General features: G+C 39.2%; 1 protein-coding gene across 1 annotated transcript in view; it reads left to right on the forward strand.

Annotated features, from left to right (window-relative positions):
* Positions 1-204: 204 nt before the first annotated feature.
* plekhf2 (pleckstrin homology and FYVE domain containing 2) overlaps positions 205-13,479 on the forward strand; it is a 32,750-nt gene continuing 19,475 nt past the window's right edge. The window contains exon 1 of the mRNA XM_023393647.2: positions 205-361. The gene's annotated coding sequence lies outside the window, so the exon portion shown is untranslated. The remainder of the gene's footprint in view (positions 362-13,479) is intronic.

The raw sequence follows: 13,479 nt of genomic DNA on the forward strand, positions 1-13,479 counted from the left end.
AAAATCTGAATCTGCAAAGTAAGTAAAATAGTCAAAAATGTGGTGAGGTAGAAGTATTAAGTAGCCTAAAATGTAAATGCTTAAGTGCAGTAGTTACATTTTGAAACAGGAATTGCCTTTTGATGAACATTTGTTGAGGAGTTTGTCGCTTGTGATCTATTCTCCGACTGTGCCGTGTGCCGTGAACGCAGCGCGTCGCTCCGCTGCCATGTTGTTGTTTTATTTTCGGGGCAGCGGCAGAGTTTCCAGCTGCTGTCGGTGTCTGCGGACACAGCGGGTGGTTTCTGAGGTGGAGGCGCTGCTTTACTGACTCTATCTGGAATACAACTCAGCTCCAAGTCACCGTTAAAGTTGCCGTCGGGTATGTACTTTTTTCTCTGATTTAAAAGTTGTCTCTGTTGACTAGCTCCGTGGGTCGGTGCTACTTTTTCCCATTCATGCTAACAGGCGCTAGCTGCTCAACTTAGCGCAGTAAAACCTCCCTTTTTTTCGACTTTCCTTAAATCGTGAACTGTGAGATAAGATAGACGAGCATTTGTGGGGGCAATAACAAGCTAGCAGAGTTGAGTTAGCTTCGGCACAAGTATAGACAAATGAGCGGCGTTTTGGAAGCTAACTTCTGTGCTAGCTGTGCTAACGCTGCCAACTGACACCACTCTGCCAAACTTGGGTGATTACTTAAAAACACTGATGTGCAACAGAAGAAACTTTCAGGTGTTTTATTGGTACAAAGTATGAATGTAAAGGGAGAATTAAGTCATTGTGACCGTACGTGCCTCGCTCGTGTCGGCTGTGTTAAGCCTGTGGGATAAAGTCATTGTGGATTATTTATGTATGGCAGATCAGGACCGACTGTGAACGCACCATTTATCAAGTGTTCCTCGGCTCATACAACTTTAGCTTCATGTATGATTAATCAGAAGTACTGGTACAAAGTTTAGAGTTTGCCTGGCTTACTCCACCCACCTGTACCCCACCGTACCGGTAGCCTATAATGAGTGAGAGGTCCCGGCTGTGTTGTAACAGAAGTGAATGTGTGTGATCTTCACTGCTAGTGAAACTTTTTCTACCACAAAAAAGAGGAAGTTCGCCTTGTCCTGTCTTTGCTTGAGTCATGTCTGTAGTTGGGATTACACTGCTCCAAATCCTCTTTTGTTTTTACTTGACTTCTCCTGTGAGAGGATGGTGTGCCTTCAAGGCCAAGGGTAGTTCACATGTAGTCTGCCATAGTGGGATTATTCCTATTATCCATTTACGTCCAATAACATGCTTCTTAGTTTAAGAAAGGAATTTTAAACCTTGATTAGAAGCTGCCAGTTGGACTGGATTTCAAAACAACACAGTCAGTTTTACATCTTTTATAGCTGCAACTGTTGATTATTTCAATTGTTGTTTAATCAACATATTTATCAGTTAATAGAGAGTTTGTTAAATCTATTAAATAATATAAAATGGTGAAAAAACACAGTTTTCCAGAGCCAAAGTTCACCTGTTTGGATGCTTTGTTTCGCCTGACCAACAGTCCAAAACCCAGAGACAAAACAGTTATATATTATTATTAATTAATCCCCTGATTATTTCCTTGATTGATAAATTTAAGATATAAAATGAAAAATACCTGTCACAAGTTCCCAAAGTGTAAACTGACATCTTAAAAATGTCTTGTTTTGTTCCACCAACAGTCAAAAACCCCAAAATATTTAATTTGCAATAAAAATAAACACAGAAAAGCAGGAAGTCTTAACGTTGGAGAAGCTGAAAACAGCAAATCTTTTATCCATTTATCAAAATTGATCAATTACTCTCTTACCAAAATATTTCCTGATAATTTTTCATTTGATTAATTAACTAATTGTTGCAGCTCTGACCATTAAACCATAAAATTTAATCGACTGATTGATTGTAGCAACTTTAGAAAAATAATTCTCTTGAAGTTGAGTTTTATTAAATGACTGAAATAATTCATTTAATATGCAAAAATATCCAATATTCACTGAACCCAGCTTATATCATAATGAGTATTTCATGGTTTTACTTGCTTTATATCATTTTAAATTGAACATTTTTGAATTTTGAACTGTTGGGCGAACAAAACAAGCAATTCCAAGATGTTCCCTCGGACTCGGAGAAACTGTGACGTGCATTTTTCATAATTTTTTGATATTTCATGAACTAAACAAACATATAAATTATGAAATAATAATTTTTTGCAGCTGTAGTTGAACAACTAGAAAAAAAATCACTGTTTTTTTTTTTTATTCTTGCCAAATCATTGTGGTAGAAAACAAAATGCAGCCCTAAACCTGTGGTAAAGAGAAAGTGTGAAGGGCGGGAGAGTTTCACAAGCTGGAACTTGAACTTTGTGGTTTTATTTTACTTTAGTAGATAAATGACCAGAAATAGCTTTTGGCAAACATCACAAAGAAACTCACCTGTTATTATCCAGAATAGAAATACAGACTTTATTTGACTAAAACATCATCTTCTACATCTACACTCATAAATACAGATATATATATATGGATGACAGTTGGAATTAGATTAGAAAACATGATGAAACATGAGATTGTGTTTGTTATTTAAACTTAATGAGATTGTTGTGTGGAAACATGATTTAACATGAGAGTGTATTTGTTATTTAAAGTTAATGAGATTGTTGTGGTGTCACACAGAGCTCCTCTGCAGGAAAAAAAAAGTTTAGAGGAAGTGGTTGAGATAGGATCTTGTTTTTATCGGATGTGCCGTCGAGTATTAGAAGTGTTTGGGGTTGGGTAATTAGATCATGTTCACCTTGACAGCTTTTTGTAGAGAATCTGCTGCACTCACACAGATTTAACCTGGTTGTGTTGATGTTCCTGGTGTTAAGCTTTGCAGCAGCTTAGAGACTCTTCAACCAGATACTTCACTCATAATTGGCATCAAACCTGTGAGCTTTTCGGTAATGAGACTGAAGTACTACCCTACTTTATGTGCCTGAAAATCAAACCCGAATATATTTTGAAATCCAGCTGAATTGTGTTAATACGGCTGTAACTAAAGATTCTTTTCAATATAGATGAATAACAATATTCATTCAATTAGTTTTAAATATGTAAGATTTAAGTGAATGCTGATGAAAACTTCCCCGAGTCTGAGGTGCCGTCGTCAAGTGTCTTGTGTTTGTCTGACCAACAGTCCACAACCTAAAGATGTTCAGTTTACAGTTTAGAAAAACAGCAAATACCCTCAATCAGGGTGCTCGGACCAGTGAATATTGACTCTGATTAATTGATTGAAGTGTAATCCACTGCTGGAGAATATGTTACACACCAACTTCTTTTTTTTTTTATTGCAAAACACATTTCTATCTAATCGGTGGAGAATCTGGGTTTGAATCGAGAATCGATCCTGAATCCAATTCTGACCCAAAGAATCAAATCAAATTGCAGGATTCCCGCTGATTTCTTTGTGGCGTCTCGTATCAGAAAGGTGGAAATGTGAAAGCTTACTTATCATAAACCAGTTGATTGATATTCAGCATCTATTTTGAGAATCATTTAATCAGAAATTCTGAAAAACTGTCAAATATTTACCGATTTCAACTTGTCAAAAGAGATTAGCTCCTTTTTAAGGTGAATATCTGAATATTTGGACTCTTGACATTTGAAACTGTCACCTAAGGCTTAGCAAAATTGTTTGCAATATTCGAATAAATGGTTAGTCAATTAATATTCATTCATTTTGGTCCTAACTGGCACCCATTTTTGAAACACTGTGAATGATACCGAGCCCTGTGTGACAGCATATCTGTCCGTAACCTAAAGCTGATGCCTCAAACTGAGAGAAATGTCTAGTTTCTACAGTGTCATGTGCAGAGCAGCTGGTCTTTTGGGTAGTCTCACATTTTAGTTCCTCAGAGGACTGACAGCAGGAGGCTGGGGGGGCGGGGGGGATACCATCATCTTAGTCAGATGTAAATGAAGAACTAACAGGGAACCTCCGGTTACTGACTCCTCAGAGAAGAAACTGTCACTTTACATTTTCCAGTGCCTGACCGGAGCGACTGGTGAATTACAGCACACGCCTGTGGGCAGGTAATCAGCCCTTCATTGTCATTAATCGACTGCGTTAGCTGTTGGACGACACTCTTGGGTTTCCCGCTGTCAGCAGGTCGGTGAGCGGAGCCGTCTCTCTCTCCTTTTTGTGTCTCGGCGTGGTAAAACTAGTTCTGCCAGAGCTGACGAGGGTGAGGCCGAGTTAAAACAACTAAATGCTATCACCTGCCACCACCCCCGCCCCCTCCCCCTCCCGTCCTCCCCGCCCTGTTACTCTGCAAGCACAGGATGTCTGGTGTGGCTTCCTGTGTAATCCAGCACCCAGCTCGTAATCCAGTGTATGTCTGTTTATAAATAGAGGCAGATTACCTTCATAAGAAGAGCAGGTTATTTCCTCGTCACTACATCAAGCAGCTCACAGGTAAACAAACAGATTACAGTATGGAGCGCTTCATTTGATGCAACGGAGCTGACCTGCGAGAGGAGATGGGTGGTACTGCTGATACACAGGGCTGCAGCTAATTATTAATTTCAATATTGCGTAATCTGTCGACAATTTTCTTCAATTAATAGATTCATCATTTGATATATATAACACCAGAAAACAATGAGACATGTGCATCACAAATTCCTAGAGCCCATGAAGACCCCAGGAAATGTCTTTTTTATTTCCCACCGACAGCCCAAGCCCCCAAAATATTTAACATGAGACAAGGAAAAGCAGCAAGTTCCTACATTTTAAAACCCCGAACCTTCAAATGTTTGGCATTTTTGCCTGGAAAAAAAAATACAATTATTATTAAAATAGTTGTCATTTATTTTTGTGTTGATTGACTAATCATTGCAGCTCTAATATATGTACGCTTATCTATACTCTAGGGCTGCAATTAATGATTGTTTTCATAATCAATTAGTCTGTTAATGATTTCCTTGATTAATTGAGGGGGAAAAAAAGTCAAATAATTGTATTTTTAATGCAAAAGTGCCATTTATTTATTTATATTACATATAAAGAGATGCGCCTGGCTGACTATAGCTCACGTGTGTTGGGTTGGTATCATAGAAACAACAGCCAGCGCTCTCCTCCAGACAGAGGCTCGTGTGTTGAGAGCAGTAACCCAACAAATGTGCACAGGAAGTTAGATGCTCCGAAACAGGGTAACACAGCAGATGTAAGGAAACAGATGAAAATGCATTGTATATATTAAAAATACTGTTTGACAACAGGAAACCCACAGCCACAGCCTTGCAGCTAAAATTAACTCCACTCATTTCAATGAGACTCGATGCAGCAGAACCACAGATATCACCTTTTTTTTATTTTTTTATTTATTCTACATATTCTTCTTTGTAAAAAAAAAAATCTGGTGCCTACATTTCCCACAATCCACAGCGCGATTGTAGAGTTTGTTGTGTCTAGTATTTTGTCCTATATAGAGAAAACAGACCTTTGAGTCTGAGCTGAACATTTGTGTTTAAATCAGCTGCGTTAATTTCTAAAGTTAATATTGTTGGAACCAATTAAAATAAATAAACATAATTTTATCAGTTATAATTAACTACAACTGAAAGATTCAGTTTAAATCTGTGATCAGCAAACTACATTTATTTTTAGTGGCCGCTATTAATTTAAGGAAGCCTAATTAATGTTGGCAACCTGTAGCTCCAACCTGAACACGAGCTGAGCTGCTGAAATGTTGGTTATTGATTGATATTGATCGTTGTGAGTGACAGTGAAACAACAGCTTTCACAAACTGCTTGATGCGAGCTCCTGATCCAGAACTCTGGGCTAAATGAGCTCCGTGTATTGATCTGATGCATGAAAAGCTGAGGCTGCGATCGGCTGATTATGCCTCCGTAGAAGAGTCTCCAGTGATGTGTCAATCCAAGAAGAGACACGAGAGATTCATTAGCATTGGAGCTTAAAGAAGACGACCAGACAGCACAAGGCAAGTTAGCGGGACCTGTGTCTGTTGGTGTGTAATGTGCAGGGGAGTGAATCATATATTTCTATAGATCGGGTGTAACGAAGAAAAGACATCAGTAATCATGTTGAGTGATTAAAAAAAATGAAAGATAGTCGATGCGTTGGTTTTCAAGTGTCACCTCAGAAAATCCTAACTCAGGGGCCGCCTTAGTTTTGTCCAATCAGGAAGTGGACGAATGCTGCTCGTGACAAATATTAATCTCAGCTGTGAAATCAATTTCTAATCAAAGTGTCTTTGATGTGTCTTTGCACTTGTTAGGACTTTGCAGTTTGATGCATTTGAATGTGATTTTGACTATAAAACCAATATAAGTGTTGGATAAGTCACGTGACAGAGAGGACAGCAGAGTAACAGTGTAAGGACCTTATAAGGACAGCAGCATGTGCAGTCAGGATCCACTTTCAGCACCGACACTTCTCATTTTCATATCTGGCCACACTCACCATTCACCATGGACACTTATTTAAAAGTGTTTTATAGTAAGTCACAGTTTCACTCTCTGTTTCTCATCTGGCCTCTGCCGAGCGTTTCACACTTCTGTCTGTGTCGTCTCCTCTGTGCTGTTCCTGCTGATGGTCACAGCGCTCATTTCCTTCCAGACTTTAATAACATGCGTTCTGATTACTCGGCCAACGTTACAGCCTGACTCTGAAAAGCTTTTTAGCATTAAATGAATACATAAAAAAAAGAAAGAAGTAGCTTCGTTTATAATGCCGTAAAGACTCCAGAATTAGTAAATTTGTCTTTTTATAGGAGGCACAAAGAAAAAATAAGTAGGTCAAGTCATTTTAAAGACCTTCAGTTATGCAGGGAAGTGTGTGTCTAGTTGTGGCTTGAAAAGGGAAGGTGAAAGTCTGTTGTCATAGAGAAGGGCAAGACAGGATGAATGTTCAGCTAGGACGGTCTTTCCTGGAAGACATTCATAATGGTGCAAGGGAAAAGTGACAGAAGCTGAGGTGTGAAAAACTTTGCCAGAAATTATGCCAACTCCGTGGAAGCTGAGGTGTGAAAAACTTTCACACCCTTAGCAATTATCGGATGCTTCGCCCACCTCATTACGCTGTTGGATAGGTGGATTCAGACACTATTCTGCTACTGCTGAGAGGTTAGAGGTGGGGGTGTTGTGTTGTGTCAGTATACCTGAGTTTTTGAGGTAGCGGGTGTTGCCCACCTTGCAGACCCGACTGGTGACTCTCCTCTAGGGAAAGTCCCTAGATTTGTTGTTAGCCGCTAAGTTAGCAACGCTGCCTGTTCTCGCCAAATCATTATGAAAGAGCAGCGACCAATTGGAGAAACTCCCAACACTTGACCGGCCGACCAATGGTTAAACCTTATCACTGAGTCACACAGTATTCAGCTAACCAATGGTGTAACTTCATCACTCAGCCAGTCAGCGACATTAGCGTTTATAGGCCTGTCCCTGCTGTTGCGGTTCAGCCAAAACGAATCCAGGATCATTTTAAGTTCACAAGTGAAGCTCACTTACCAAGTCCCAGATTACAAGCAGCCAGCAGCCTGACATACTTCCTCGTCTAGACAAGGTGAGCAGGTGTTTCATTTTGGGATATTTTGAATTGTTTGATTGGACAGCAGGAGCTTGTCAGTGGATCCGATGCTCCTGAAGAGCTGCACTGTTTAAAATCTGCTTCTCCAATCAGATTTTTTATTATTATTGGTGCTTCCTTTTCTAAAAGGGGGAATAAGGAAAGTTATGGAAAGAAAACAGACGTTAAAATAAAGATTTAGTGAAAGTATTAAACCCTGGATGTTTTAGTGAATCATATAATTGTCAACAAGGATTATTGCTGATTTAGTCTTCCATGATTTACGGAACAACTGAATGAACTAGGGCTGTAAATAATGCTTATTTTCCTCATTGATTAATCTGCTGCTTTTCTCTATTAATTGATCTATCAAACAGAAACAGTGAAAATGTCCACGGCTGTTTTCTCTGCTTGAAAAATCACTTTTAACGATTCATTGATTTTCTGAATTATCTCTTTTTTGAACTTTGAAACACATATCAATTTCACTGATATATATATATATATATATATATTATTATTTTTTTTTTTTTACTGTTTTTAGGTCTTGAAATTTCTCCTTTATGTTTAAGGGGAAATCACAGAATCAACACCACACTTCGTACACTGTATGCGCTCCATTTGCTATGATTATTTCTATATTGAAGATCAGTTTGTTGCTCTGTTCAATGACAAAGTTTCCCCTTGTCTGTCCAGATTAGATCTTTCCAGAGGCTTTTATCACAGTTGAGTGAGTCTACATTATTGACCTGATTAGATAAATCCTTTCTTAAAGCCATTTCATCAAGGCTTTTCTAAGCGATACTGAGCAGCTCTGTTTTGTTGCTCTTGTAATTTGTTACTCCTCTTCAGGCCTGTTACTAAATTTCTAATATGCAAGCTGTGATTTGCGACATGAGATAAATATGTAATGCGGTAAATATCTCACTTTTACAGGGTTCAGTCATCAAAACAAAAAGTGCCATGTTGATGCTTTATAGGGGTTGCAAATTTATCTGCAATTTCCTGCATGTGAAATTTGATGCTGCAATCTGAGTGTAAGCAGTACTTGCATCACTTAAAAGCCGCAGGGAGAATATTATTTCTCACAGTGAATAATGTACAAAAAACATCATATTTCCAAACTTTAAATAATTCAAAAAGAACCAAATGTGCAGAAGTGAGGCAGAGGCCGCCTGTGATCTTTACATCCCCAGGTGATTTCAAGCAGATTTGACACCGGTCTGTGTCCTGCCTGAAACCCTATTCTCCTGTAAATTATTTTGTCAAAACTGATTGTGAGCGCCCTCGTCATAGCGCAGAGCAGCAACCAACCCAATTATAAACATGGGCAAGGAGATGAAAACCAACAGTCTGCAAAATTGCTCATTTTGAGGACATGACATAACAAAGTAAGTAGCTCTCAGCCTGTACATATTTAGCCTTTAAAGACTTTTTTTGTAGTTTTAACAGAGTCATCAGCTTAGGTTTTGTAAGTTTAAATATCTTTCATAATATTGTGTATCCTCAGCTGATGTAATTATTTCCAATCCACTTTCATACTGAAGCTAAAATGTGATTTGTTTTATTCTGAACATCTGCACACATTGTAAAGTTTTATTTAGAGCTGCAACTAATGACTTTTTACATTATAGATTCATCTGGCAGTTATTTTCTCGATGAATTGATTTATCATTTGTCCATTGGATGTGAGAAAATAGTAGGTGACATCTTCAAATTGTAGTTTTGTTCCAACCAACAGGATATTCAGTTTTCTATTTTAGGAAAGTAGCGAGTAATTATGTCGGAGAATCAGGAAAAATCTTCACTAACTTTCTTGCATTGAGCAGAAAATGAGGCGCAGACCGGACAGTGTTTATTGGACTGCAAGTCAGATTAAATAAGCAATTTAAAGACACCTCCAGGCTCTGGGTCCTTAGGATGAGTATTTGTCATTATTTCTGAATAGATGGCAAGTAGAAAAGTAATTACTCGTTGCAGCCGTTAAAACAAAAACACAGAGCGAGTTAATCAACATTCTGGTTGTGACTTCTTCAGGAGTGAATTTGTAGCCACGAGGTGTTTGGATTGAGTGAGGGCGAGTCAGCTTGAAGAAGTGACCTGATGTGATTTAAAAAATATTTGTTCTCACAGTGCGCGCAGATTCACCGTGACTTTAACCAGCTCCCGGGATTGGAAAATACGAAAACGAGAGCCAGAAACTTAGGTCACGACTCTGCGCTACCTGTTGGGTTTATTTGCAGTGGAAAGGCTCAAAGGTTGAGCTGCTGCACACACGAGTGCAGCAGAATGAGGGAAACAGATGGAGGCCTGTTCAGAGCAAATTCCTCAGAAACGCCATCCTGTCAGTCTCGTTTTTGAACGCAGCACTACGCGCCGAGCCACTTGAGGTTGTTAGTGTGTGTGTGTGTGTGTGTGCGCGTGCGTGCGTTCGCGTGTGTGTGTGAAACCACAGACCAGGAAACCTCTTCAGTTGGAAAGGTTAGTCTCATAATTTCCTGCTCTCTGACACATTTATCAGTCAATTAGCCTACTTTAGTGTGAAAGTGAAAGTCTTGGTTTATATGGATGGATTTTTTTACACTCATTTCTTGAACTTTGAATTCTTCTGTGAGCGTGTAGTCTGAGTCATGCGACGGTAAAACTCTCACTGAAGCTCCAACTGTTCAAACGTCTGGCTGTAGTGTAAAGCTGAAATTTGGCAATAATTCTGATAATCGAATGATCATAATGAGTAATTTTTCAAGCTAAAATGTAGTTGTCTGATTCCAGCTTCTCGAAAATGAAGAGTGTGACTGTCAAGTGGACAAAACAAGCAATGAATGTTAACAATTAGTTAAGCAAAAAACTGGCAGATTTATCAGTTGTGAAAATCACAACACCCTGCAGTTTTAATGGAAAAGAAAAGAAATATAATTATTAATATTAGTAATTACTGCCTTGTATCTGAGAGGCCAAGTTGTTCACATAAATTGAAATGAAATGAAATCTGATGAATGTTGGAAGTGATGAAATGTAAACATGTAAAGATAGCAGCGGTCAGTATGAGCTGTTGAGTGACATCATTTCAGCTCAGATTCAGTGAGATTTTATATTTTTTGTTATGAATTAAACATTTGGGTAAAAAAAAATAAACATTGACATTTCCTCAATTTTTCATTTCAAGTGTTGAATTGGAAATACCTTTTAAACTTCATCAACAGCAGCAGCAGTCCACAAGGAGGATGAATGTTTTACTAAAATACTGTTTACAGGTCATCATCATCCATCTGAATTCGGTATTTTAAACCAGTGGTTCTCAAACTTTTTCACCTCAAGGACCCTTAAACTGACACAGATTAGACCACGGACCCTCATCTGATAGGATTCCTGCTTTTTTAATTACAGAAAGTACTCATGGGAACCCCCCAGGAACCCTGTCTAGGACCCCTTGAGAACCGCTGTTTAAAACCGAGCACGTGGCTTCAGTTATTGCCTCTAACCAGGAGGTGTTTGGGAAGAGTTAGTCGCTGCTCTGGTGTCGCTCACCTCAGGTTGGCTGCTGATGACAGTAACTAAAACATCAGCGCCCACACGTTCTTCCTAAATTAGCAGAAAGGTCTGCGTTGTCACCAGTATGTTTATGATCTGCAGACTACTGATGTTGGGCTTTGTGGCTTGAATGAACACCTGCTTAGAAACATTATTTCTTGCCAAACTTAAAGCTGATTTTGGGTCAGGTCTGTTATTGTGTGTTGGTGCATCTCCGACTCTCGCATTGGGTTTTATATCAGATAATCTTTACACCTCCAGTCAGCGTATTTGGTCTGCCTGCCCAAGTATATCCTATGAGCCGGAAACACTGATTCACGTTGCACTGTGTTTGCAGAGACTTAATAGCATGAGAAGACATGCTGTATCAGCATCTGAAAGATTTCAGTCTTCTTTCTTCTCCTCTGCGTGTTTGAACGTGTACTGAACTAATTAGTTTGCAAGATACCCTGCCTCCTACACTTCATCTGTTTGAACCTGTATGGGTGACTGATTAAAACCTTCCCGCCTGCTGACAAACTCAATGAGTTTCAGCACGGGCTGCAGCTTTCACAGGCCAAACTAAATCTCAGCAGTCACTATCATTTGGCTCGTTATTCCTCCAAACACCCAGCGTTTTAATTCTCAAGCTTCATCAGTGATAAAGTCCAAAGCACCGTCAGTTTGACTGCATTTCATTTTTTAAAAATCTGCAAGTCACCTAAGGCATGAAGACGTTTTCATCATCTCCTGTTGGCGGTGAGGTGATGTCAGCCTGCGAAACATTTTGGCAACAAACAAAGGTCTGATTGACGTCTGTATTTGCCTGAACAGAGGTCTGTGTAACCAGCAAGAGACAGAATGAAATGGAAGCGGATAGAGTTGAAATGAATGGTTGACTGACAGAAAGTTATTTGATCATTTTTTTGCTAATCAATTAATTGTTTGACAGTTGCGAAATTCTTGCTAAAGGACTGAAACACTCTGGTTTCAGCTTCTCGGATGTTAAGTTTTGCTGCTTTTCTCTGTTTTTTTATCAATGTAAATTAAAAAACTTTGAACAGAACATTCACAAACGTCACCTTGGACTCTGGGAAAATAAACGATTAAAAGAAATAAATCATCAGTTTTAGCCCTATACTATATTATTGTTTTTTTTGGCGTGGCCGTGGCTCAGGTGGTACAGTGGGTTGTCCACAGATTGCAGGGTTGTTGGTTTGATCCCCAGCTGCTCCTGTCTGCCTGCCGAAGTGTCCGCGGCAAGACACTGAACCACAAGTTGCCTCACTTCTAAACCACTTTGAATGTTGATGTAATAATTACTCCACTTTAAAAACTTTTACTTTGAAAGTTTCCTTGTGTCTCCTGGAAGTCACATCTCTGCTGATGTCAGCGTGTGACCTTAAAAGGGAAGGCGTTTAATCACTGCGCTGGTCAGCACTTGAAGACAGCTGAGGTCAGGAGGGAGCAACTGCTGGAAATGACTGTGTAGGTCAGCTGCTCTTGTCCGAAGCTCCAGGAGCTAAAGACGAAGCCTTAAGCGCTTTGTCTGGTCGTATAATTAATGACAGTCTACGTATGCAAGTTTTTGTATAATATCTTTTTGGAACATGTTTGTTTTTGGCCAGTTTTTCTCACTCTTAATGGGACCATTTAGGTATTGTAACTGAGGTGGTAATTATTCCCTTTAACAGACTATATTGCAAACGCAAGCCTTATATTTCAAAATGGGGAAAAATATGGAGTATTCTGTAGAAACGGATGTCTTTGAGTGCAGCTGGACTTTCCCTTATGATGAGGTTTGGTCTGTTAATACTCTGCAGCTGCCCCCCAGATCACTGTGGTGTTTAATCTGCTGTACATGCCTTGTCTTTTTCCCCTGAGACCCGTCGAGCGCAGTGTTTATGTGATCGGAGGCTGTTGTGATGAGCTGAGAAAAAATTGTTTGCACTGTTGCTGCATACCAGCGGCCTGTCTGAGAGAGGACGGCAGCAGGTCTTTAAAGGTTCAAGTTGTGCAAGAGGAAAGCCCTTCGTCAGTCATGTGTCCGGAAAGATAATTTTGTTATCAGATATGACATTAACTGTCCTTCCTTTGTAACACCAGACTTAAAGTATGACAGGAAGGAAATAACATCATAATTATATGATTCCTCATTCTGCTGGGAGGTCCTAGTTGAGGAACCTTTTAACCTAAATTAAAAGTGAAAATCTGATTAGTAACAAAGCTTTGATTGAGGACTGCAGCTAACGATTATTTTTATCATTGATTATGTCAGAAAATAGTGAAAAATGCCTGTTAAAATTTCCCATAGCTAAAGGTGATCTATTTTAAGCTCTGACCATCAGTCCACAGCTCAAACTAGCAAATGAAAAATGACCGAAAGGATTAATTGATTGTTG

Source organism: Seriola lalandi, unplaced genomic scaffold, assembly GCF_002814215.2.
Source record: "Seriola lalandi dorsalis isolate HSWRI2012SDOR001 ecotype SW California unplaced genomic scaffold, Sedor1 jcf7180002054941, whole genome shotgun sequence".
Lineage (NCBI taxonomy): Eukaryota > Metazoa > Chordata > Actinopteri > Carangiformes > Carangidae > Seriola > Seriola lalandi.